This window comes from Macrobrachium nipponense, chromosome 9, assembly GCF_015104395.2.
Source record: "Macrobrachium nipponense isolate FS-2020 chromosome 9, ASM1510439v2, whole genome shotgun sequence".
In the NCBI taxonomy this organism is placed as follows: domain Eukaryota; kingdom Metazoa; phylum Arthropoda; class Malacostraca; order Decapoda; family Palaemonidae; genus Macrobrachium; species Macrobrachium nipponense.
Genome location: NC_061110.1, coordinates 92,073,020 through 92,098,177, shown reverse-complemented (window position 1 = coordinate 92,098,177; position 25,158 = coordinate 92,073,020). Strand labels below are relative to the sequence as shown.

At 39.6% G+C, this 25,158-nt stretch overlaps 1 protein-coding gene across 2 annotated transcripts in view; it reads left to right on the top strand.

Annotated features, from left to right (window-relative positions):
• LOC135218388 (axin interactor, dorsalization-associated protein-like) overlaps positions 1–25,158 on the top strand; it is a 379,405-nt gene that overhangs the window by 10,628 nt on the left and 343,619 nt on the right. Inside the window, exon 1 of one of the 2 annotated variants that reach the window (XM_064254681.1) lies at positions 9,192–9,304. The exons of the other annotated variant lie outside the window; for it this stretch is intronic. The gene's annotated coding sequence lies outside the window, so the exon portion shown is untranslated. Of the gene's footprint in view, positions 1–9,191; positions 9,305–25,158 lie in introns of those variants that run through there. 2 annotated transcript variants of the gene reach the window in all.

Genomic DNA, 25,158 nt, shown 5'->3' with positions numbered 1-25,158 from the left:
ATCTTCATTATCTATTCTAGGGGTGAATTCTCTCTTATATCGTTCTGCCAGTATGTTGCAAATTTCCTTTTTTTCATTCGTTAATCTCCCTTCAATTCTCAGAGGGCCTATTTCTATTCTTCTTTTATTCATCTTCTTCGCATATGAGTATAATAGTTTGGGGTTTTGCTTGATATTTAATAGGGTTTTTTCTTCCAATTCCCGTTTTTCATTTTCTTTTGATTGTATAATCTTTTGTTCTGCATTTTCTATCTTACTTTTTAGTTCTATAACTTTCCATGCATTTTTTTCTTTTGCAAGACCTTTTTTCCACTTTCTGATTTTCTGGAACAAGATCCTTCTGTCTCTTGGTATGCATGAATGATGTTTACTTTTCTTCTTCGGTATATATCCACTATTTTCTCTAATATTTTTATATAATATCTCCGTATTTACCCTTATGTCATCGCTTACGAAAATGTTATCCCAATCTTTGTTTAATTCTTCATTTATTTCTGACCATTTTATATTTTTACTGTAGAAGTTGTATTTTCCATATCCTTCCCACTTTTTCATTTCTTGCTTATCTCTGTTTTCACTTGCTTTGGAATTGACTGTTAATTCTATGACATTATGGTCTGAAATACTCGCATTATAAACTATTATTTCTTTAACATAATTCATCTCGTTCACAAATACTAGGTCTAAAGTATTTTCCTTTCTTGTTGGCAGGTGATTTATTTGTTGAATGTTGTATTCTAGTAGCATATCTAATAGCTTTTCGAATAGCCTCTTATCTTCTGCACTACTATTACTCTCTTTTTTATATGTATAAGTACATCCACAATCTCCTATTCGTTCTTTCCATTCTACGAAAGGAAAGTTGAAGTCACCAGATAGGAGAATAGTCCAGTCCTTGTGATTTCTACATATATCATCCAATTTTTCAATTATTAAGTCAAACTCTTTAGTATTAGGAGGTCTATATATTACTATGTTCATTAATTTTTCAGATTCAAATTCTACCGCTATTAGTTCACATTCTGAGTTACTATATTTCTCATATATTTTTCTTTGTTTTTTGTGTTTCCCATATATTGCGGTTCCCCCTTGATTCCTATTTTTTCTATCTGATTTATAAGTTTGGAACCCTTTTATTTGATCATCATTCCCAGTCTCTTGGGAATACCAGGTTTCACTTATATTCATTATATCTATTTTCTTTTCAATTTGGGTTAGTTCTTCTAAGTACTCTATTTTTCTTTTTGAGTTACTCGTAACTAAACCCTGCGCATTCATCACTATGATGGTTTGCGTGTTTTCTCCTTCATTTAATATTGGTAGTAATAAGGATTTTCCCATGTCTCTTTCCTGTTCTGGTATGTTGTTCTTTTTTTCATTTCCAGAAATTCTGACATTAAAAAATCCAACTTTTCCATAATATTTGATCTTCCTTCATCATAATTATTCATTTTGTGTCTGAATCTGCAATTTTCTCCGTTTCTGCAATATCCTCTTGCATAATAAATACAGTTATTATCCCTTGAGTAGAATTTTGGAGCTGATGCATTGAAATTTTTTGCTGACATCTGCATATCTCATTGGTGGTTTGCTTTTCTCTTTTACCTGATATTCTTGATTTCTCTCTTTATTTGTTTCTTTCTTATTTTGGATTTTATTACTTGGTTGGTTATTTATTTGATTATGATTCATGGCTACAGGGTGCATATATTTGCATTTTTTGTCGAACTTACATCCTTTTCCTTCTTTTAGGTTTTTGCATATTTTTGGATGCAGATCTCTGCAATCATCCCCATATCCATCTAGGTATGCACATTTACCATATATTTCATAGTTGTGACATACCTTAAGATGTTTGTAGTAACATCTTTCTCCAAATCTGCAATTCCCTCTTTTCAAAAGGTTGCAGATTTTGTCTTTCTTGTCTATTTTTCCTCTTTCCCGTCATTGTGTAGATCTGGGTAGAGCCTCTTCGGGATTTGCCTTTTCTGTTGCGATATCGTAATTTATTTCTTCGTAGGTGATGCTGCTTTATTGCCTCATATGTAGTATCAATGAGTATCTCTGCATCCATACTTTTATCTTGTTCTTTGTTTTCCTTATTTTTTTCTGTCATTTCATTTTTGTTTACTTCTCTTCCGTTTTCCTCTTCTTCTTCTTCTTCTTCCTCTTCTTCTTCATCCTCAACTATTTGTACATTCAATCTTGATTTAATAACATTGTCTATCCATGATAGACATGTTGAACAAAAAATTCTTGTATCTTTTCTCATATCTTGCATTACCTCAGCACACTGTGGATGGGTCGGAATGTTGCATGCAGCACATTTTCTGATTAGGTTTTGTGGATTGACTATGCTATACCAAACCTTACACAGTTTGCATGCTTTTGGCATTCTTTTTCCTAATGCGTCAATTAGGATATTCACAAGATTCACCTTATTCATTTTCTTTGTCGGAATATGTTGGTTTATGTATATTTTCTTTATGAGTCTCTTGACCACTTGGATTTTATTTGGAACTTCTTCAATTATTTTCAAGATGTTTTCATTAGATTTGTTCCAGTTTGAAGGATTATATCCTTCTAATATATCTATGAATGCTTTTGTATCTTTTTGGTTAGGACTGTTGCTGATCTCATAGATGAGAAATGCCAGTTCCCTTCCTGCTACCTCATCGTATTGCGAATCCGCCAAGCAAGCTAAATTACGCCATCTCTTCCCGCAGTTGGAACTTACTGCCATCTTGTTCTGATTTACAGTATTACACTTGATAAACTAACTTAGAAGACGCTTTATCCTACTATTTTCACACTAATCTTATCACCGATAGTTCACGAACACTTCTAGATATTTCTCAAATTCTAGTCGTATGTTAAACTTGTGATATCTGTTGATTAATCTGACTTCACGCGGGAACGTCTCACCAAGCAAGATGGCTACTACGAGAGAAGCAGTCCCTAGACCCAGGCTGAAATACGACAGAGGTAAATAAACGAACAGAGAGAGAGAGAGAGAATCACAAGGTAATTGGTCAATTTTTGTGTTTTCAGTAACTGGATAAAACCAGTGATCAACCATTTTACAATCTTAATTTTTTTTTTAAAGAATATTTTTCATCAGCGGAGATTGAAGCGAGAAGGCAAGAGATTGGTGATGGGGGGCGGGGCGAGGCGGGAAGGTGGGATATAGGCGGGGGGTGGGGGGGGGGGTGGGGGTGGTGGAATTAATTTTGTGCAAAATCTGAGTCAAATATCTGGGGGCATTTTAATGCATGTGATATGAGTAATCTCCTTGTACTGGGAATTAATCGGTGGTTTTTCTGCATATTTATATGTATATATACATACATACATATACATATATATATATATATATATATATATATATATATATATAAAGATAAATGACACGAAGGAAAAATAAACGAGAGGTATGCAGACCTCTTTCGTTTATTTTTCCTTCGTGGCATTTATCTTTATTTATGGATTTATCACGTTCCTAACTCGTGATTCAGATATAACATATATATATATATATATATATATATATATATATATATATATATATATATATATATATATATATATATATGTATGTATGTATGTATGTATGTATGTATGTATGTATGTATGTATGTATGTATTATATAAATAAACACCTTCTGTATATGAGAGATTCGAGGAAGATTTCCAAGGGGATTACACCCATAATTCCAGAGATTACTGAAGCCCCTGTACCTTAGGAATACAGATTACAGGAGCTTATTGTGTTTTCCAATATAGGTCACTCACCCCCCCCTCCCCCACCCATCCTTCCCTGTGGATGGGGGAAATGCTCTAGCCATTTTGTAGAAAGGGTTACGGCTCAATTATATAAAAAAATAAATTAGATGATTACAATAAGATCTTATGCTTGTTTTTTCAAGCTGAAATGAAGATTATTATTATTATTATTATTATTATTATTATTATTATTTTTTTTTTTTTTTTTTTTTTTTTTTTTTTTTTTTTTTTTTTTTTTTTTTTGCTCTATCACAGTCCTCTAATTCGACTGGGTGGTATTTATAATGTGGGGTTCCGGGTTGCATCCTGCCTCCTTAGGAGTCCATCACTTTTCTTACTATGTGCGCCGTTTCTAGGATCACACTCTTCTGTATGAGTCCTGGAGCTACTTCAGCGTCTAGTTTTTCCAGATTCCTTTTCAGGGATCTTGGGATCGTGCCTAGTGTTCCGATGATTTTGGGTACAATTTCCACTGGCATATCCAATATCCTTCTTATTTCTATTTTCAGGTCTTGATACTTATCCATTTTTTCCCTTTCTTTCTCTTCAACTCTGGTGACCCATGGTATTGCGACATCAATGAGTGATACTTTCTTCTTGATTTTGTCAATCAACGTCACGTCTGGTCTATTTGCACGTATCACCCTATCTGTTCTGATACCATAGTCCCAGAGGATCTTTGCCTGATCGTTTTCTATCACTCCTTCAGGTTGGTGTTCATACCACTTATTACTGCAAGGTAGCTGGTGTTTCTTGCACAGGCTCCAGTGGAGGGCTTTTGCTACTGAATCATGCCTCTTTTTGTACTAGTTCTGTGCAGGTGCCGGACATTCACTATGTGGTTTATGGTTTCATTTTTCGTATTGCACTTCCTACATATAGGAGAGATGTTATTTCCGTCTATCGTTCTTTGGACATATCTGGTTCTTAGGGCCTGATCTTGTGCCGCTGTAATCATTCCTTCAGTTTCCTTCTTTAGCTCTCCCCTCAGTAGCCATTGCCATGTGTCATCGCTGGCTAGTTCTTTAGTCTGTCTCATGAATTGTCCGTGCATTGGTTTGTTATGCCATTCCTCTGTTCTGCATGTCTTTCTCCTGTCTGTATATTTCTGGGTCTTCGTCTACTTTTATCAGTCCCTTCTTCCCATGCACTCTTGAGCCACTCGTCTTCACTGGTTTTCAGATATTGGCCCAGTGCTCTGTTCTCGATGTTGACGCAGTCCTCTAGCTTAGTAGTCCTCTCCCTCCTTCCTTTCATGTTATGTATAGTCTGTCCGTATTTGCTCTTGGGTGTAGTGCTTTGTGTATTGTCATATGTTTCCTAGTTTTCTGGTCTGTGTTGCGGAGTTCTGCCTTCGTCCATTCCACTATTCCTGCACTGTATCTGATTACTGGCACTGCCCATGTGTTTATGGCTTTTATCATTTTTCCAGCATTGAGTTTTGACTTGAGTATCGCCTTGAGTCTCTGCATATATTCTTTCCTGATCGTGTCCTTCATTTCTTGGTGTTTTATATCCCCTCCTTCCATTATTCCCAGGTATTTGTATCCCGTCTCATCTATGTGTTTGATGTTGCTCCCATCTGGTAGCTTTATCCCTTCAGTCCTTGTTACTTTGCCCTTTTGTATGTTGACTAAGGCGCATTTTTCTGTTCCAAACTCCATCCAGATGTCCCCAGATAGAATCCTTACAGTCTGGATTAGGGTATCTATTTCCTTGATGCTCTTACCATACAGCTTGATGTCGTCCATGAACATCAGATGGTTAATTCTGTTGCCTCTTTTCTTGAGTTGGTACCCAGCATCCATCTTCTGTAGTACTTTTGTCATGGGAATCATGGCTACTACGAAGAGTAGTGGGGACAGTGAGTCGCCCTGGAAGATCCCTCTCCTCATATTAACCTCTGCTAGTCTTATTCCAGAGCTTGTAAGTATTGTATTCCAGTTGCGCATTGTATTTTTGAGGAAGCTGATGGTGTTTTCCTCTGCCCCATATATTTTCAGGCATTCTATTAGCCATGTGTGTGGTATCATGTCGAAGGCTTTCTTATAGTCTATCCATGCCATGCTTAGGTTGGTTTTCCTTCTCCTACTGTTCTTCAATACCATTTTGTCCATCAGGAGCTGGTCTTTTGTGCCCCTACACTTCCTTCTGCAGCCTTTCTGTTGGTGGGGGATGGTGTTGGTATCCTCTAGGTAGTTGTATAGCCTTTGCTGATGATATCTATTAGTAACTTCCACATTATTGGCAGGTAGGTGATAGGCCTGTAGTTACTGGCTATATTTCCCTTACTCTTGTCTTTCTGGACTAAGGATGTTCTTCCTGTGGTCATCCATTATTATTATTATTATTATTATTATTATTATTATTATTATTATTATTATTATTATTTAATTGTTTGTCCCTCGGATAAGGGCGGATCTAATGAGCTTTAATCGGGACGCCACATACAGTGATCATATATATATATATATATATATAGATATATATATATATATATATATTTATTATAATGCATATAAAGAAAGGTATAAGCCACGAAGGAAAAATAAACAACGGAGTTGCTACACGATCTTTCGACTCAATGTCCTTTACTCAGCGGACAAACTGACTTACATGAGGAATTTGAAGTACAGGAAAGGTCGTATAACTGACATATAGGGATTATAAGGAGATTAGTACCTAGAATGAGTGACCTTTCCAAAGAAGCATAAACATGGGTACAATTTAAAAACAAAAAGATTAAGTCCCACTGCTCAGACACAGGGACAAGACAATTAAAAGATTATACAGGCCGACAGCTGACCAATTCTTTCCTTCTTTCTCTCTCTCTCTCTACGTCGTCCAGCTCACTGCTGTCTTTGAGCCAGCAGACTATTGTAACTGCATTCATTATATAGTTAATTTTCTGCCCTCCCTTTTTCTTTAATCAATTCACGTATTCTATGATATTCACTTAATCCTCTAAACACTTCAGTAAAAATATATGAGAGAGAGAGAGAGAGAGAGAGATCACTCTAAACGTTCCTCTCTGCATCTAAAACCTCGACCGTTTCGTGTTCAATGGATGAATAAGACATTTTAATGCAGGTTTCTCTATGCAAGACTTCATAGACTAGAAGACTATACCTACTATTTGTATATTTTACTCAGTCTGTTAATATTTAATAATTTAAAAAAATGTTGTGAGTGGAATACATAGAAACCATAAAAAATTGAAATGGAAAATTTTATCATTTGATATTCAGGTTTCTTAAATGCTTTTCCAATTCTACTTATACTATTACCAATACCAACACAAAAAAATCTTACTTAATTCTCCTATTATTAGTTTATCTTCTGTACTTTCGACAAGAGTTGAAATGAAAAATTCAGTATAAGAACAAAACCCAAAATTCAATGCTTAGGCCTACTTGTATCGTAGTGAACTTACCTTCAGATATGAGTGAGTCTGTAAAGAAAAAGGATAATATTAGCAAGAACATTAATAAAAATAAATCTTCAAAGAAATATGCCTAGAAAACTGGATAATTACTAACTAAATAACTAGTAAGTCCCTGAATGACTTATAACTTAGACTGACTATTTCAAGAAATGTCTGCAATTTCAAACTGATTTTGCAATTGCAATGCTGGTTTGCTTGAACGTCAAAATGACATTTTTTCTAGTGCCTAATATCGACATTACAATTTGGTTTGATAAAAGAAATGTGGTATTAGCATTAGCAGTGATAAGAGTATATTGTGGTACATTTTGACAATAATTAGTACTAGTTATGTATTAGCATCGTTATTATATTAGTGATAGCAGTATTAATAAGTGATCTGACTTCCATAAATGTTCATAGTGACCTTGCTTTTACCATTTCCCAAGTACGTAACTGCTGTATATGACAATTAAAGAGGTTCTAAGTGATATTTATATTATATTCATTTAGAAGTATGAATCTGGTTACGTGGAGGGTCTCTTTGTAAGAACCCAGTCCCCAGGTTACAGGCATCCCAGTAACAATGTCCACTGCATTTTCGTGCTCTGTAAGTTTATCAGTGATTGTCACTGTTGGCAACATGATATGGGGTAAAATACCGAATGGCCGACCTCTACCGTAGCGCGACCACCTTCCCGAAAAATTACTTTAACACGCCCTGTAACCCAGGAGGATAGATATTAATCAAGAGCCAGCGTCCGTCGAAGCAACACCTCGAGACCTCTACTATCCTCTCGAAGTAAGGTTTTTTTTCTCCCAAGTCACAAATTAAGGCCATAATTTCCGATTTTCGGGAAGGCGGTCGCGCTATGGTATAGAGGCCGGTCATTCGATATTTTACCTTTGGTAGCCTATGTTTCTATGTAATTCATATTGTTGCATTTCAACATTTATTCAAAGTACCTACTGGCTACGAATTAAAATGTTACAGTACAGTAGTACTATTTTCCATTGTGGATTCCCTTGACAGAGGGGACTACAAATGAACGGTTTCCCTAACAATTATACAGGGTGTCCATAAAGTCCCAGTACTATTACAAGTATGTATTGCTCAGAATGGTACTAGGACTTTATGGACACCCTGTACAAACAAGATATAAACAATCCCTCCCCTAGGCTAGACTCTTGACGTCATGGATCAAGTTATCGCTCCGTCGGGTATTGACTTATTCTTTAGTATTTTGGTACCTAACGTAGTATATTCAAATATTTTTAATATAATAATAAAGCATACAGCGTAAAAATACTTGAATACCAATATTTACCTCAACGTAACAGGTTACTGCAGCAGCCCTCAAGTAGTCTTGCTAACACAACAGTTGAGAAAGTTTAACCTAGATATGTCTCTTGTGAAGTACAATATTCAAGCCAAAACTATTATACATAACTAACGAAAATACTGATGAGCAACACAAAGAAATAAAACTGTCAGTTTATATCAAAACACTCGAAATTTCGAGGGCAAATTTATACCGTGGAAGACTGATCGAAAGTTTATGTAGATGTCACAAATTCACATGTTTACCAAAAATTAAAGACGTTCATTTGATTAGTTTACACAATAATGATGGTAATAAAAAATTAGAGAAGTTCTGAGTGGCAACCAACAGAAATAAAACAGTCAGCATACGAAAAAAATCTATATTTCCTGGGCTAATATAAATATAGTTCATGACTGATCGAAATTTGTGTAGATTTCACAATGTGTTCATAGCATCAGCGTAAAGAATAAGGAAGTTCATTTGATTGTTTTATGATATAAAAAAAAAACAATAAAAACAGAAAATTTCTGAATTTTGAGGCAAAATTATATTAATTTTGTTCTGATTACATCACCGAAATGTGATATTTAAGTATATATTTTCAGTTTGGGTTATTTTTTGAAGAATACTCGAACGCTACGGCAGTTGGTGTCCAACCGTAGTTGAAAAACGTGTAATCAGTAGATGTCCTTAACTTTGGTTACTGTAGCCATTTTGAAAGTGAATTTGTGAGAGCATTCAATGATCATTTGGTGATGAACTTCTCTACAATGTAAGTACGTGTGTTTTTTCATCGGGAGTATTTTTATTCGGTTACAAGTTGTGAGATTCATTACGCAGTCCATTAACCTATCAGCAGTGGCGGACTGGGTCTAAAAATTGTGGTTGCCAGATAACAAAAGAGGGGGCCCATTCCTACCCTCAGCCATAATACTATAATAGAGTTCACATAACAAATACATAAAATATTTGAAAATGCACATGTGGAAACAAAGAAGACAAATTATTAGAACTTATTTTTTACTAATAAGTGTAAATCACCTAGACATAATGTAAAGTAATACCAAATATAGATACATAATTGTTTAGTTGAATTTCTAGTCAAAAGTTTAATGACATGTAAAGTAGTGTTATTCTGAAATGTTTGCAAACTTAAAATGTAATCCAATAAACCTGTAAAGAAAATAATTCTTTATACGTTTTCTACTTAAGTTTTCTTTCAAATAATTTAAACATATATAGCATTGATCATTAATCATACATAAGTTAAATTTTATCACCTCCCCTTTATTTAGTCTAGGCCATCAAAAGACTATATTTATATAGTTTGGTTACTTACTTTCATAATTTTTATGAGACCCTTGTGAAATACACAAAATAAAAGTATACTTTCAATACAGAAGTGTAACATGCATATACGTACCAATTTATTAAGAATTTTGAAATAATATTTGAATATATCTAAGCATACTGTACTGCACAATTTGTATATAGACAGCTAAAAACTACAAAAACCTATTACATGCAGCCCACTATATTAGGAGCAATCGCTTAAGTTCACTGGAGGATTGTGCAAATTTGTTAATAATTACTTCATTGTCCAGCTCATCTAACATTTCCTTTTCAATGGAAAGTAACATGTAAGATTGCAAGTTTTCCTCAGACATTGAATTTCTTAACCTTGTCTTTATAATCTTGTTTTGAAAATGCCTTCTCGCACTGTACTTGGGTAACAGATATATGCAAATTATTTTATATAGTTCATAAAGGTTATCATATGCCTTGTCATGAAGTCTGTTGGAAGCTAGAAGTAGAATTTTCAGTATACAAGATGGGCAAGTAGTGCACATATTACAGTTGGTGCAACTGCTGCCCACATTTTCACCATCATTAAGTAATAACTTTAAAGTTCCAATTTCACTTGATCTTTGATGATTTGTGGGAACAACTTGATAATTCCTCTCAATGCTTCACCTTCAAGACCTTTCTCAGGAATTGTTTTAAAATTTGTGGAGTCCAAGCAAGATAAATCTTTATACAACTGTTTGTGTTGTACAAATTGTGATTCCAGTGACTGAACAATACGATCCATTATTAAATTAATCACATTTACTCTAAAATCAACTAGGGGATCTGAGGAGCTTCCTTCATCACTAGCAAGTTCATCTGCCATTTTTATCTTCTTTCTCATAACTGGCAATGCATCTTCCAAAGCATCAATTTGAAATGGTATATGTGCATTCAAATTCATCTGCAAAATTTCCTCATTACATTTAATTACAAATTCAAAAGCCTTGCTGTAGATATTATCAAATGTTCTCGTCTATTCCATCAACTTTGTTGTAGCTGTATCTACCAAACTCCATGCAGTAAACATATCTAATCCACTGGTCTGCAAGTATTTTGATAAATGGGCGATAGTTCAAATATATACAAATAAGTAAATGCAGTCAACATGGTTTCAAACTTTTGAAGACTGAAGAAAAACGTTTGCTTCATACTTTACTTTTGCATCAAACTTGTCTGATTCTTGAATCATTGTGAAGCATACCAATAAATCCACACAAGTAATCACAGAAGAATCAACAAAGCATCCAAATATAGTTGTTGCTGCATTTGATTTCCCTGACCATCTAGTCTCACCTATTAGCTTTAATCGTTTCATCTTGTCCCAGATGTTTTTCTAACACTTCTATCCATCCAGCCATTTGCTTGTATGATGCTTTCACAAATGTAGCTAAATTCTGAAGCAAATTGAAAAAGGAAACTGCAGGTACACAACGTTTTGTAGTCTCAGTTATCACTAGATTCAGAACATGGGCATAGCACCATATATGAACATGTTGATCTGCCACATCAGCAATTCTACTTTGTAAACCCTTGTACTGCCCACGGTAGCTTGCAGCACCATCTGCGCTATCAGATACGCATTTTTCTGGGTCAATTTTATGACGTTGTAACGTTTTGATTAATAGATCAAAAAGTCCCTGTCCTGTTCCATCATTACTTGATACAACTGAAAGTAGTCGTTCATAGATATTACCTTTAAGCACATATCAAATAATAATACTAAACTGATCAATGGATGAAATATCTCGCATTGAATCAACCTGTATAGAATAGTATTTTGCTTGACTAACTTCTTGCCCAATTTTTTCTTGAATCATATTTTTCATAATGTTGATTAAATTATTTATGGTTGTTTTACTCAGGTATGTAAAAAGTCCACCACGACCTTTACTGTGAACCTTTCCTTGTTGTTCTAATCGTTTTATTCTTTGCTCAGACGTGCTTTGCACTGAAGAAACGTGAGCTGCCATAATACTGCCATATTTTGCCAATAACTGCACTGTAGCTAAAAAATTACTATGATTCAAAACATCATTATCTAAAGTGTAGGCCGATTCATTTCTGTGACCTCGAAAAGGAAGTACTTGTTTGCTTAACATCTTTATGATATCTATAATTCTCATAACAATACTTCTCTGCTTCAATACTACTTCTCTCTTTTTATTCAGCGAAGTTGCTAAAAAGTCAAGGTGCCATTATTAACCACAATGATATACTGCTGAGCATTTTTTACAAGCGCTGTTGATGCTTCATGTATAGCCAAGCTCTGGCTTATACGCCTGTAATATCTAAAGCCTTGGACAAAGGGTGATTTACAACAAGTACTAGGTAGTTCAAAGGCTAAGCAGTATGAACAATAAATATATATATATATATATAATATATATATATATATATATATATATATATATATATATTTATGTTAATGGGGGGATTTCCCCCCTATTATTCATAAGGTAAGCGTGAGACACGAGCGGAAGGCAAACCCACACACAGCATTACTCACACAGCCTCTGCTCTCTTTTCTCTCCTGTCTCCATCTCTCTCTCTATCTCTCTCTTCCCTTCCCCTTCCTTTTTTCTTTCCTTTGTTCTCTCCATTCTAACAGGTAATGAAAATGAGAGTTGCGTCATAACATTAACGTTTATTAACAACGAATAAATCAATCAATCAATCAAGTAATCCAGTCTTACAGACTAACTCAAAAAACCCCGAAACAGTACATTGTCTAGTCACCAAAAAAAGTCTACACCCCTCTGGGAATTCTTTGTCCCTCTGCTCCAGGAAGTACCAGAATCATCTGTTTCAAAGATACAGAACACATCCCGGTAAGTACACATAAGTTTAAAGACAAAGTTAATAAAATGGAACATCTTACAAGATATCAAACAAGCCATCCCTTTGGCTAAAGTAACTCAACACTCACCCAAACAGCCGGATCACTATAAACACTTAATAAAAAACTCCCGGCGAATGCCACGGCATCTTGCCTGTGACTTGAAGACCCTCTGTGAAAATCCTCCCATAGGCTTGGGTATGACACTCTTAAAGGGAAGAGGCACACACGCACATACGAACACACAGTTCGTTAGCGCCTCGCGGTTCTAGCTGCATCCAGTTTCACAAAGGCACTTTGAGAAGAGTTCATAAACTGTCGTGCATTGACTTGTTGAACAAGCATTTTTATCTCACGCCACCCCTAGAATCTCATTGTCAGCTACTCTCAGGTCGTTACCTCTACACTGTTCTCCACATTCCATAGGTCAAAGGGAACACATGGACAATATATTATTAATCAAAAACCCTAGGCCTTACAGATGCTCTGCCACCCCATATGCTAGCCCCCGCCTAGCAAAATACAAAACACACTGGCCGGCTTAAAATAAAATATAAGTAAAACTGCACGTCTCTGGCATTATAAAATAAAGTCTGTTACTCTTATATCTCCCAATACCACTATAGTCGATTCATTTAAGGTAGATTCTTGCGCCTACGAGACGTTTGTTTGGCGGCCTCTGATTGGCTGGTAGCGGGAGACAGACTGCTCGCTCAGTGGGTCATATTTTCGTTTGTAGCTTAGAAAACTAGCAATATGTTTACATTTCTTCATTTATCTCACGTTTTACAAAAGATAGGAAAGTTTTGGTCATACCAAAGGATTCGGTATTAAATGTACAATTAAATAATCTTTTCCTGAAATCAATAAGTTAAAATACAAAGGAATTACAACGAGTAGAAGTGAAGGGAGAAACATTTCATTCTTTATACCTGTTTTTATTCATCATAGGATTTTGCATAATTCATGAGATCAAGATAAAATAAAAATTTGTGTTATTAAACAATAAAATCACCCTGAATACGCTGGTGCTTTCAGATTTTAGATGCGTGTAATATGTAAAGAGAAAATGAAGAATATGTCTTATTATGTTGCATTCGTGCTTGACTTGGTTTGACAATAGTGCCGAGACACATCGTTGGGTCTGGTCCTCTCAGCTAGAGCCGTTGGCGTGTTGGCAGTTGCCAATTGGCGATATGAGAAGTTGCAGTTTCGAGACTATGTATTCACCGAATTATTATGTCATTACATTTTCTATAAATAAATGCATAGAATTCCCATTATGACTTTCGAAAATTTTTACTCAAAATGTCCGTATTTCTGGACATATCTGATAAAAAAGTAAATAATCAGATGGATGCATCTGGTATCGTGGAAGGTGTAGGCTGGCCGCGGGCGGGAAATTCAGTCCAGGAATGAATTTGAAATCTACTTCGCACTCTTCAGCTCATCCTTAGTTTTAATGAGGTTATGTTTCTTATATGAATATATTTTCAAACGAAAGAGATATCAGAGACTTAATTGAGTGATATGAAATAATAATCTCAATGGAGCAATAAACAGCAACGAACTAAGCAAGATTTCTTTTTCTTTTCAAGCAGATGTCTCGAGATGACAGCACCATTAGTCGCACCGATTCCAGATTTGCAAGTCAAGCTCCCAACATTATAATGAATGTTCATCGTTACTTCAGCTCACAGTGGGGAGCAGACTCAAGAAAGGAAGTATTTGAGAAGACCGCCAAAGCTACAGAAGTGCCAACCAACACAGTGAAAAAAATCAAGCGACAGTCATGTAAGGACAACGCTTATTCATAATTTTCTCTGTACATAATTCATCATTCGCGTTGTTCTCACTTCCCCCTGAGAAAGCATTCAGCGGGCTTTCCGTCAGTGTATAAAGCTTATATAACCACATATTGTGTACTTTTATATTTTGTATTTTATGTCTCTCAAGAAACACAAATCGGGTCTCGCCGACCCACTTTTACTCTCTCGCGGGTCGGTGACCACATTTCCGTCCGCATGCTGTATATTTATATTTCCCTTGACTGTAATAAAAATCAGTACACTTCTACCTGCCTCTTTGTCAACCTCTCACAACTGGTGATCCCGGAGTGACGGTGACCCAAGCGGTTTTGGCTCAGCCATTAAGGGACTCACTACCGCCGCTCACCTTCAGAGATCTTTAACGGACTCATACGGCGCCTCAGTATAGATCTCTGAAAGCTCCTACCGTGGAAAAAACCAACGCCTCTAACGGACTAAATACGGCATACCTGCCCAAGGTGTGTTCAGGCGTTTCCTCAAACGGTTTGGCCCGCCATTCACGACTCTGTCGACCGTTTTTGTGAGAGAGGACAATGGGCGCAAACAGTACCTCGCGGGAAACCCGGGCCTCCCCCTCCCCGCCCAGCGACGGACTCTGACACAGCGGCCGCTCAAGCTGTCAAATTGCCCCCCTTCACAACGGCTGACCCGTCTTCCTGGTTCTTCCGAGCCGAAGGGCAATTCCGGATCGCGGGGCTCACAAACAAAGTGCTGCAGGCTGACCTCGTCGCAGCGGCTCTCCCGACAGAGGTGCTCGGCCGAATATCTAACTGGCTGACCGGTCGAGCACGAATCGGACTTGTCACGCTCGACGAGATAAAAGAAAGGCTCTTGACAGCCTATTCCGTGCCTATCGCTGAAAGGGCCGCCCGCGCCCTCGACTTAGTCGCGAACCCCATGCGCGGCGCCGACACCCAAGATGGCCTGGGACACTGGGGGGGTGATGGGGCTCGTCCGTCTGCACCCGAAATAGGCCCCGACGGAAAAAAGGTAGAGATCAGCCTGAGCCGCGAAATATTCCTGCGGCAACTCGAGCCGGACGTCCGAAAGCAGCTGACCGACGCGTACACCCTAGAGGACGACGAACTACTAGAAAAGGCAAAGAAGGCTGACGTTGTCAAACAATGCCGCGAAGCTCGCCGCCCCCCCCCGATCCTCCGTGTGCCTGGCCGCAGAGAAGGAAGAAGACGACGACGACCCAACGCAAGAGATCGGCGCCGTATCCCAAGGGAAGTCCTCCCACACGCAGCGAGGTGAAAACTCCTGGTGCCGCTTCCACCGGAGGTTCGGGAGATTCGCCAGGAGGTGCGAAAGCCCTTGCACCTTCCAACAGTCAAAAAACGACGACGGCAAACAAAACCAAGGCCGCCCGTGGCAACGGCCGCGTCGGAACCACACACCGTAGGGTTCTACGTCCGCGACGCGATCTCCGGCCGGAGGATGTTGGTGGATACGGGGGCAATGCACTCGATATTCCCGCCGTCAGGAAAAGACCGTAGCCGCGAGCCCGACAAACAACCTCCCTCGTCGCCGCAAACGGGACCGCCCATCCGTTTCCTACGGCACGAAGCCCCTCGAGATATCCATCTTGGGGCGAAACTACGTCTGGGAATTCACAATCGCGGACGTCAGGATCCCGCTACTGGGGGCAGATTTCCTGGCGCAGAACGGCCTCCTGGTGGACGTGGGCCGCAAAACGCCTCCTCGACACGGGGACATGCCTTTCCCTTCCACTAGCAGCAGGCCCGGGCGCCCCTACAATTTGTACCATCGCCCCCCACAAATACGGCAACCTCCTGCAGGAGTTCCCCGAAGTCTTCAAGCCGGAACTTCGTCAGGCGGCAGGGACGCCGCCCAAGCACGGATATTCCACCACATAGCCACCACAGGCCCCCCGACACACGCGAAGTTCCGACGACTCCCTCCAGGCCGCCTCCAGGAGGCGAAGCAGGCGTTCTCGGAGATGGAACGGATGGGCATCTGCAAGAAAGCATCGAGCCCTTGGGCGTCGCCCCTGCACATGGTACAGAAACCTGACGGCACCTGGAGGCCCTGCGGAGACTACAGAAGACTCAACCTCGTTACAATCCCCGACCAATACCCCTTGCCAAACATGCAGGATTTGACAGGGGCCCTTCATGGGGCGAAGGTCTTCACAAAAATGGACCTCTTAAAATCCTATTTCCAGGTTCCAGTGCACCCCGAGGATGTCCCCAAGACTGCCATCATCACGCCTTTTGGCTCCTTCGTTTTCCATTACTCAACCTTCGGCCTGAGGAATGCAGGGGCCACCTTCCAGCGCCTGATGGACAGCATCCTGGGGGACCTGCCCTTCTGCGTCTGCTACGTCGACGATATCTTGATTTTTTCCAGGTCCTTGGAGGAGCACCTACATCACGTCCGAGCGGTCCTGAAGCGCCTGCAGGAAAACGGGCTGGTCGTCCGTTTCGACAAATGCACCTTCGGCGCCGAGAAGGTGGACTTCCTCGGACACGAGATCTCCGCGACGGGCGTGCGCCCCATGGCCTCGAAGGTAGGCGTGTGCAGAAGTTCCCAACACCAACCACGGTCAAGTCCCTGCAGGAGTTCATCGGAATGGTCAATTACTACCGCCGATTCATCCCCGCCGCCGCCCGCACCATGTCTCCTCTAACACAGGTCCTGAAAGGGAAACCAAAGGCCCTAACGTGGGAGGCCGAACAAGAGAAGGCTTTCAACGAGACGAAGAGGGCCCTCGCCAGAGCGGCGACATTATGCCACCAAGACCTGCTGCACCTTTACGCCTCACCACCGACGCCAGCAACGTCGCCTGCGGGGCTGTCCTCGAGCAGGTGGTCCAGGGCGAGCCCCAGCCACTCGCCTTCTACAGCAAAAAACTATCAGCCGCCGAGACGAGGTACAGCACGTTCGACCGCGAACTCCTAGGCAGTGTACCAAGCAGTGCGACATTTCCGCTACCTCCTCGAGGGCTCCCCCTTTACGATCAGGACGGACCACCTCCCTTTGGTACACGCCTTCACCAAGGCGGGCGACGCTTGGTCAGCGAGACAACAGAGGCACCTAGCAGCCATCGCAGAGTTCGGTTGCACCATCCAGTACGTGCCTGGCGAGAAGAACCCCGTGGCAGACGCCCTATCGAGGATAGAAATCAACGCCGTGCGTCTCGGGGTCGACTACGAAGACCTCGCCCGGGAACAGGCTGCCGACCCGGAGACTGCCGCATACCGCACTGCTATCACCGCCCTCAAGTGGGAAGACGTGCCTTTCGGACCCGCAGGCATGACGCTCCTCTGCGACATCAGTACGGGCCGCCCGCGCCCGCTGATCCAGCCTCCCGAAGGAAAGCCGTGTTCGACGTCATACACGGACTCTCGCACCCCTCGGGCCGGACGACGGTGCGCCTCCTGACGGAGAAGTTCGTCTGGCATGGAATTCGGAAGGACTCCCTCGAGTGGGCCAGGACCTGCGTGCCTTGCCAAACTAGCAAAATCAGTCGGCACACGGAATCAGGCGTGGGGAAATTTCCGCAGCCGAAACGAAGATTCTGGCCACATCCACATAGACGTCGTTGGCCCCCTGCCCCCGTCGGAAGGCGCCAGGTACCTCCTGACGGTAATCGATCGCTCCACCAGATGGCCCGAAGCAACGCCGATGTCGGAGGCGACCACGAAAGCATGTGCCGAAGCACTCCTCGCCAGCTGGATCAGTCGATTCGGAGTGCCAGACGAAATCACGACAGACCGCGGACCAGTTTTCCTGTCGGAGTTGTGGACTGCCCTGGCCCGCCTAATGGGAACGTCGCTACATGCCACCACCAGCCTACAACCCAGCAGCTAACGGCATGGTGGAGAGAGTCCACCGTTCGATCAAGGCTTCCCTGATGGCGCGCTGCACCGACGAAAATTGGAAGAGCCAACTACCGTGGGTCCTCCTCGGTCTCAGGACTGCCCCGCGGGCAAACGGCGAAGCATCACCCGCGGAGAAGGTATACGGGGAGCCATTAACAGTCCCTGGCGAGTTCTTCCCGACCAATGCCGACGACGCTGACGTCTCCATCGCCAGGCTTCGGGAATCCGCCGGGAAGTTCACGCCCTGCGTCAAAACCTTCTCCGACAGAACCAAACGTTTCCTCCCGAAGGCCCTATCATCGTGCAGCACGTCTTCGTCAGGGACGACGCCCGCCGCCCGCCTCTAACGAGACCCTACCGCGGTCCCTTCCGCGTCCTACGACGCACTGACAAGGCATATCTCTTATCCATCAACGGTCGCGAGGACTGGGTCACAATCGATCGCCTGAAACCAGCCTTCATCATGGACGAGGACCTCGCAGACGCGGATTCCACAGGGCGCCTCAATCTTCCTCGGAAAAAAGCGACTCCTTCGATCGCCAAACCTCCTAGCCGTAGCCGCGGCCGCCCTCGAAAGACGGTCGAACCCCCCGAGGATCACCTCAGGGGAGGCATCCCGTCCCCGGAAAACCCCGAGGATCTACCACAACAACTAATATCACGCACCCGAGGGCGCCTCCGCCGTCCAGCTCGCTTCCGCGAGTGACTACCCGAAGTACAAAGAAGTCAGCCAACAATCATACCTAATTATTGTCTTAGGGGGGGAGTATTTGTAAGGACAACGCTTATTCATAATTTTCTCTGTACATAATTCATCATTCGCGTTGTTCTCACTTCCCCCTGAGAAAGCATTCAGCGGGCTTTCCGTCAGTGTATAAAGCTTATATAACCACATATTGTGTACTTTTATATTTTGTATTTTATGTCTCTCAAGAAACACAAATCGGGTCTCGCCGACCCACTTTTACTCTCTCGCGGGTCGGTGACCACATTTCCGTCCGCATGCTGTATATTTATATTTCCCTTGACTGTAATAAAAATCAGTACACTTCTACCTGCCTCTTTGTCAACCTCTCACAGTCATCTGAGTGTGGCAACGTCCCCTTCGCTTCACCTGTATATCCCAGGAAGAGGATCCGAGTGAAGGACAAGGTGGATAGTTTTGAAAATGAGTGTATTCGGAAGGAGATTTTGTCTTTTTACGAGAGAGGGGAGCTCCCAACGTTAGATGTCCTACTGGAAAAAGTGAAGGAAGACCCGGTAAAGTTTAATGGTGGAAGAACAACGTTATGGAAAATTGTGAGAGGGCTTGGATTCCGGTACAAAAAAGGGACGAGTGGAAGAGCAATTTTAATGGAACGTGATGATATAGTGGTAGCTAGAACTGAATATCTACGGTTAATTGAAAAGAATAGGAATTGTAGTCCAACTGAACGTAAACCTGAAGTATTCCTGGATGAAACTTGGATAAACCAAAATAAATGTGTACGTCAGTGTTGGACAACGGGTGAAGGCGAAATAGGACCCAAACTTAAGACTGGAAAGGGGTCAAGATTTATTGTGGTGCACGCGGGGAGTGAGAAGGGGTTTGTCAAAGATGCGCTATTGTTGTTTAGGTCAAAAAATGGTGTCAAAGGAGGGGACTACCATGATTCCATGGACCATGAAAGGTTTTTAAAGTGGTTTAAGGAACAACTATTGCCTAATATAGAAGATAGATCTCTAATCATAATGGACAATGCTCCCTATCATAGCAAAATAGAAAATAAAGTGCCAACAACCAGCAACAGAAAAAGTGAAGTCATACAGTGGCTTTCTTCTAATAACGTCACCCACGACCCATCAGCAACAAAGCCAAAATTGCTGCAGATTGCCAAGTGTCACAAAGAAAAACAGAGGTATGTGATAGATGAGATATTGTCAGTTTAACCCCATAGAACTTATATGGGCTCAAATAAAGGGGGATATCAGAAAAAATAACTCTAATGCAAATCAATCTTTGAAAACTGTTGAGCAGCTTACGAGACTGGCGATAGACAAAGTTACAACAGAAGACTGGAAGAAATGTTTTCACCACGTTAAGAAATAAGAAGATGATTATAGGAGGAAAGATGTTGCTAGAGAGCAATGTTTGAAAGTTTTGTTATCGACATTGGAGATGACTAAACTGACAGTGATGATATTGATATTAGGGAGGATGACACTGACAGTGATGATATATATCAATGATTTTCCATTTTTTTTTTTTTTTTAAAGTTGAAGACCTAACAGTGTTTCTATAGTTTTCCATTTTTTAGATAGGCAATTTCATAACTACAGTATATCCATATGAGTTTCCTTTTTTTAAATATTTAATGGCATAACAATGTACATATCTGTTTATAAATTCTTTTTACTTGGTTTTAATAGAAAAGGGGATATCAGTGTATCTATAATTTCCCATTCTTTTTGTTCCAATAGGTAATAACATGACTATGTATATATGTATGATTTTCCTTTACTTATTTTTTAAATAATGATGACGCAAGAAAATTTGTAAAATTTTAATTTCTTTTTGTTCATATCGATAGCCTAATGATATACCAATGTAAGCCTACTGTGTAAGACTTTCTTTTGTGTTTATGACATAATATATCTGCATGAATTTCCATTTTTTTTGTATAAAAAGATGATGATATAACAGTCTTCTGATTAGTCTCATTATCCTACATGTACTATATATATATACAAATGCAGGGCTGTGGGAACGGTTACGGGAGCTATTCTAACTCAGGTATGAATTAAGTGATTCAAGAATAATCAACTACCTCAGGAGAAAACTAAGCAAATTTTTCCTAAACATTGTTGTAGACATGTTGTCAAGTGTAACATGTATATAAAGGAGATAAACATTCTGGTGTAAGAGTAACTCAAGCAATTCTGAAAAAGACAGTATATTATATTCGTTACATCGTCAACAAATTTTACGGTAAGAAATAAACATTTGTACTTTTGTTTATTGAGTGAACATATGAAAACCATAAGCTTTTGATGATATTGGCCAGAGAAACAAGTTCTGTTATTTATCAGTGAGCCTCATAAAGCATGTACATTTCTCACTTAGACTAAATTGAAGCCAACACCCAGATGCATCCATCTGATTATTTACTTTTCTTTTATCAGATATGTCCAAAATACGGACATATATAATATTTTAGTAAAAATGTTCGAAAGTCATAATGGGAATTCTATGCATTTATTTATAGAAAATGTAATGACATAATAATTCGGTAAATACAGTCTCGAAACTGCAAACTTCTCATATCGCCAATTGGCAACTGCCAACACGCCAACAGCTCTAGCTGAGAGGACCAGACCCCACGATATCTTGCGTCTCTCGGCACTACTGTCAAACCGAGTCAAGCACGGATGCAACATAATAAGACATATTCTTCATTTTCTCTTTACATATTACACGCATTTAAAATCTGAAAGCACCAGCGTATTCAGGGTGATTTTATTGTTTTAAAACACAAGATTTTATTTTATCTTGATCTCGTGAATTATGCAAAATCCGATGATGAATAAAAACAGGTATAAAGAATGAAATGTTTCTCCCTTCACTTCTACTCGTTGTAATTCCTTTGTATTTTAACTTATTGATTTCAGGAAAAAATGATTTAATTGTACATTTAATACCGAATCCTTTGGTATGACCAAAACTTTCCTATCTTTTGTAAAACGTGAGATAAATGAAGAAATGTAAACATATTGCTAGTTTTCTAAGCTACAAACGAAAATATGACCCACTGAGCGAGCAGTCTGCCTCCCGCTACCAGCCAATCAGAGGCCTCCAAACAAACGTCTCGTAGGCGCAAGAATCTACCTTAAATGAATCGACTATAGACACATTTTCTCTCATATTTTCTGCATTAGGATTATTGAATATCCCTCTTCGCTTGTCTGCAAGTAGCTGAACAGACAGCAACAGGCTATAGCAGGCTGTAGGAAGACGGAATGCCTCCCTCATTGTAGAAGACTTCTCACGGCTTCTGCAGATCCCCAAAAGACACTCTGTAGAATTCTCGCGATCACCCACGTGGAAATTCTTGTAATCACCATCATGGAAATTCTTGTAATCACCCTGGGCAACACGACAGCAGTACTCTCTTCACGGCTGGTGGACGTCTTGCTGGCGTCGGGAAACGACTTTTTGGTGTTAGTATGTCAGTCAAGTCACTGGTCAATCTAAGAAAATTAACCCAGACATACTACTTCTATCAAACAATGATCTCAAAAGGTCAGAAATACTAACTGAACGTCTCTCAATTAACTCCCTTAATATGACTACTAAATCATAAGTCATTATCACAACTCTCAAAGAAAAAAAAAACATCAAGTTCTCCAACTCAATTCTCCAAACTCACACATCAGCACACACACAACTCAGAAATCACAGCAACTCCACGGAGTTCTGTACTCACATTTCAAACTCGAATGTGCTCACAAGAAAAAAAAAGAAAAAATCGTAATGAACCCAAGGAAAAAAAAGAATCTCGTAACACACCCAGACCCAAAAAGGTTTTCTCAAGCTCTGATATCTGAACAACCCACAAAATCAGTAAAAATCTCCAACTTTTAACAGCAAAAACCCCTTTACTGCTCAATAATTAATCACAATGAGACTTAATGTCAAACTCCCTTTTACGTAAGTAACAACCCCAGAAAAATCACATCTCCCATCCAAAAAGAAATGCTATTTAAACTCAATCCCCAAATTACATCTCTCACAGGAAAAGGAAGAAAAATAATTAAAAAAAAAGGATAATCACAAATAAGTTTCCCCAATCACAAAATACATAATACATGTATAATATGCATAACTCCCGCGTTTTTCCCAAGAAATGCTCCATGTAAAGATATGGAATTTGCCAGAAAGCAAACTTACACATGCGCTTTCGTGAAATGCTATTGTCAACATTTCCAGATATTGCAAAAATTCTGATCTATCATCATCAGAAGAAAAGTCAGCACACGGCTCATCACATCGCTTGTCAGCAGAAAAATCGCCTGCGGACGTATGCTCTAACAGCAGCATAAAAATTGTCTAGTCAGACACATAAGTTTGGAAACTCATAATTCTCTAGAAAAAGGTCTAACAGACACATTTCACAGAATTAACTCCAGGATATGACTAATGTGTTCAAAGACTGTCTCAAAGACTTATTCTCTCAACATTATATGCCTCAAATTATATTTCTCCAAGAATAAAACACTTGTGAACATAAAAAATGCACACACATCTCCATAGGACTTGTAATGCAGTAATGACAATCGCCTCTAAATAGTCACGAAACCAAAAAAGAGAACCACAGAAATCTCCTCTTTGCTCAAAAAAAACTCCATAACCACAAAAAAAAAAAGGGTCACCCGCCAAAGATTAATTCCAACTCCATGTATTTCATCATATTAATAATAACACCACTCCGGTTATAAAAATATTTCCTCCATTTGGTTAAAAACCACCCCCCTATATTTCTCTCTTATTTCTCCAATAACCATAAATAAAAAAAAACCACCACTCCAGGAATAGAGAATAATCACCTCTATTTCGGCAAATACAAAATATTTACCTCTATTTCCTCAATAACTCCATGTGGAACAAAACAAGGCTCCAAAAAATATATCTCCAAAAAATGTGCTCTCAAGGCAACTAACTCACACACTCACAAATATTGCCCCATAATCTCCAAATATGTGTCTCCATTTGCAACATAGATGGCTGCAAAATAATTGAACTAAACATAGCTCTCATCACATTGGCAAATATCAAAAATGGCTAAAAATATATCTCCCATATATTATATCTCTAATTATAACTCCAAAATAATATATACCTCCAATTATAACTCCAAATATATCTCAATTATAACTCCAATTCTCCAGAGAATAACTCAATGTTATAGTCAAAAACTATAAAAACTCTCTCCGTTTAGCCTAACTGCTAAAAAAGGGCAAAAACTCGGCAAATAAAACTGTCTAGAAAATTCTAGAAAAAATCACCAATATGCCACAACTCCTTATAACAGAACTCCAAATACAAAGTGTCTTAGCAAAGACTTCTCCATATGCACCACGACATAGGCCACTAAAAAACTTAACCAAGTTTCCTATCTCTCACAAAGTTGTCACAAATACAACAAAGGCATTGTGCAAGAAAACTCACAATTTCTGGAACACAAATATCCAGAGAAGAAATGTAGTGCCACTACGTATGCATTCAAAACATGCAAGAAAATTCTCCCGTATATTTCTCTATAGCATCAAATAGCTAAAACACGAACACGTTCCCGAACAATGACTCTAAGTCATGAACTGAGATATTGAAAAATATTCACACCAACTGGAGAGAAAAAACAAATTCAAATTCACCCTTGGTAAAAAAAACTTGTGTCAGCGATGGCTAATTTTCAAAAAAAAGAGAAAAAAAAAATCAACGGCCTTGTTCACTATCTCCCGTAACTCACTAGATGTCAAGCAATTATCTGCTGAACACATACAAAAAAAGGAAAAAAAAACTAAAATAATGTGTTGTTAGTTCCTCCCATATTCAAAAAAAGGATTTCACCTCCCTTGATAGCATTACGGCACCCACGTATTAGTATAAAAAAAATCAGTATCAGAAATATCATTATCACAAAATCACCAAAAAAATTGCTATCATCAAAATTACTAGTATCAGTACAAAAAAAATATCACTAATGTTAATGCTTGTCCATTCTCC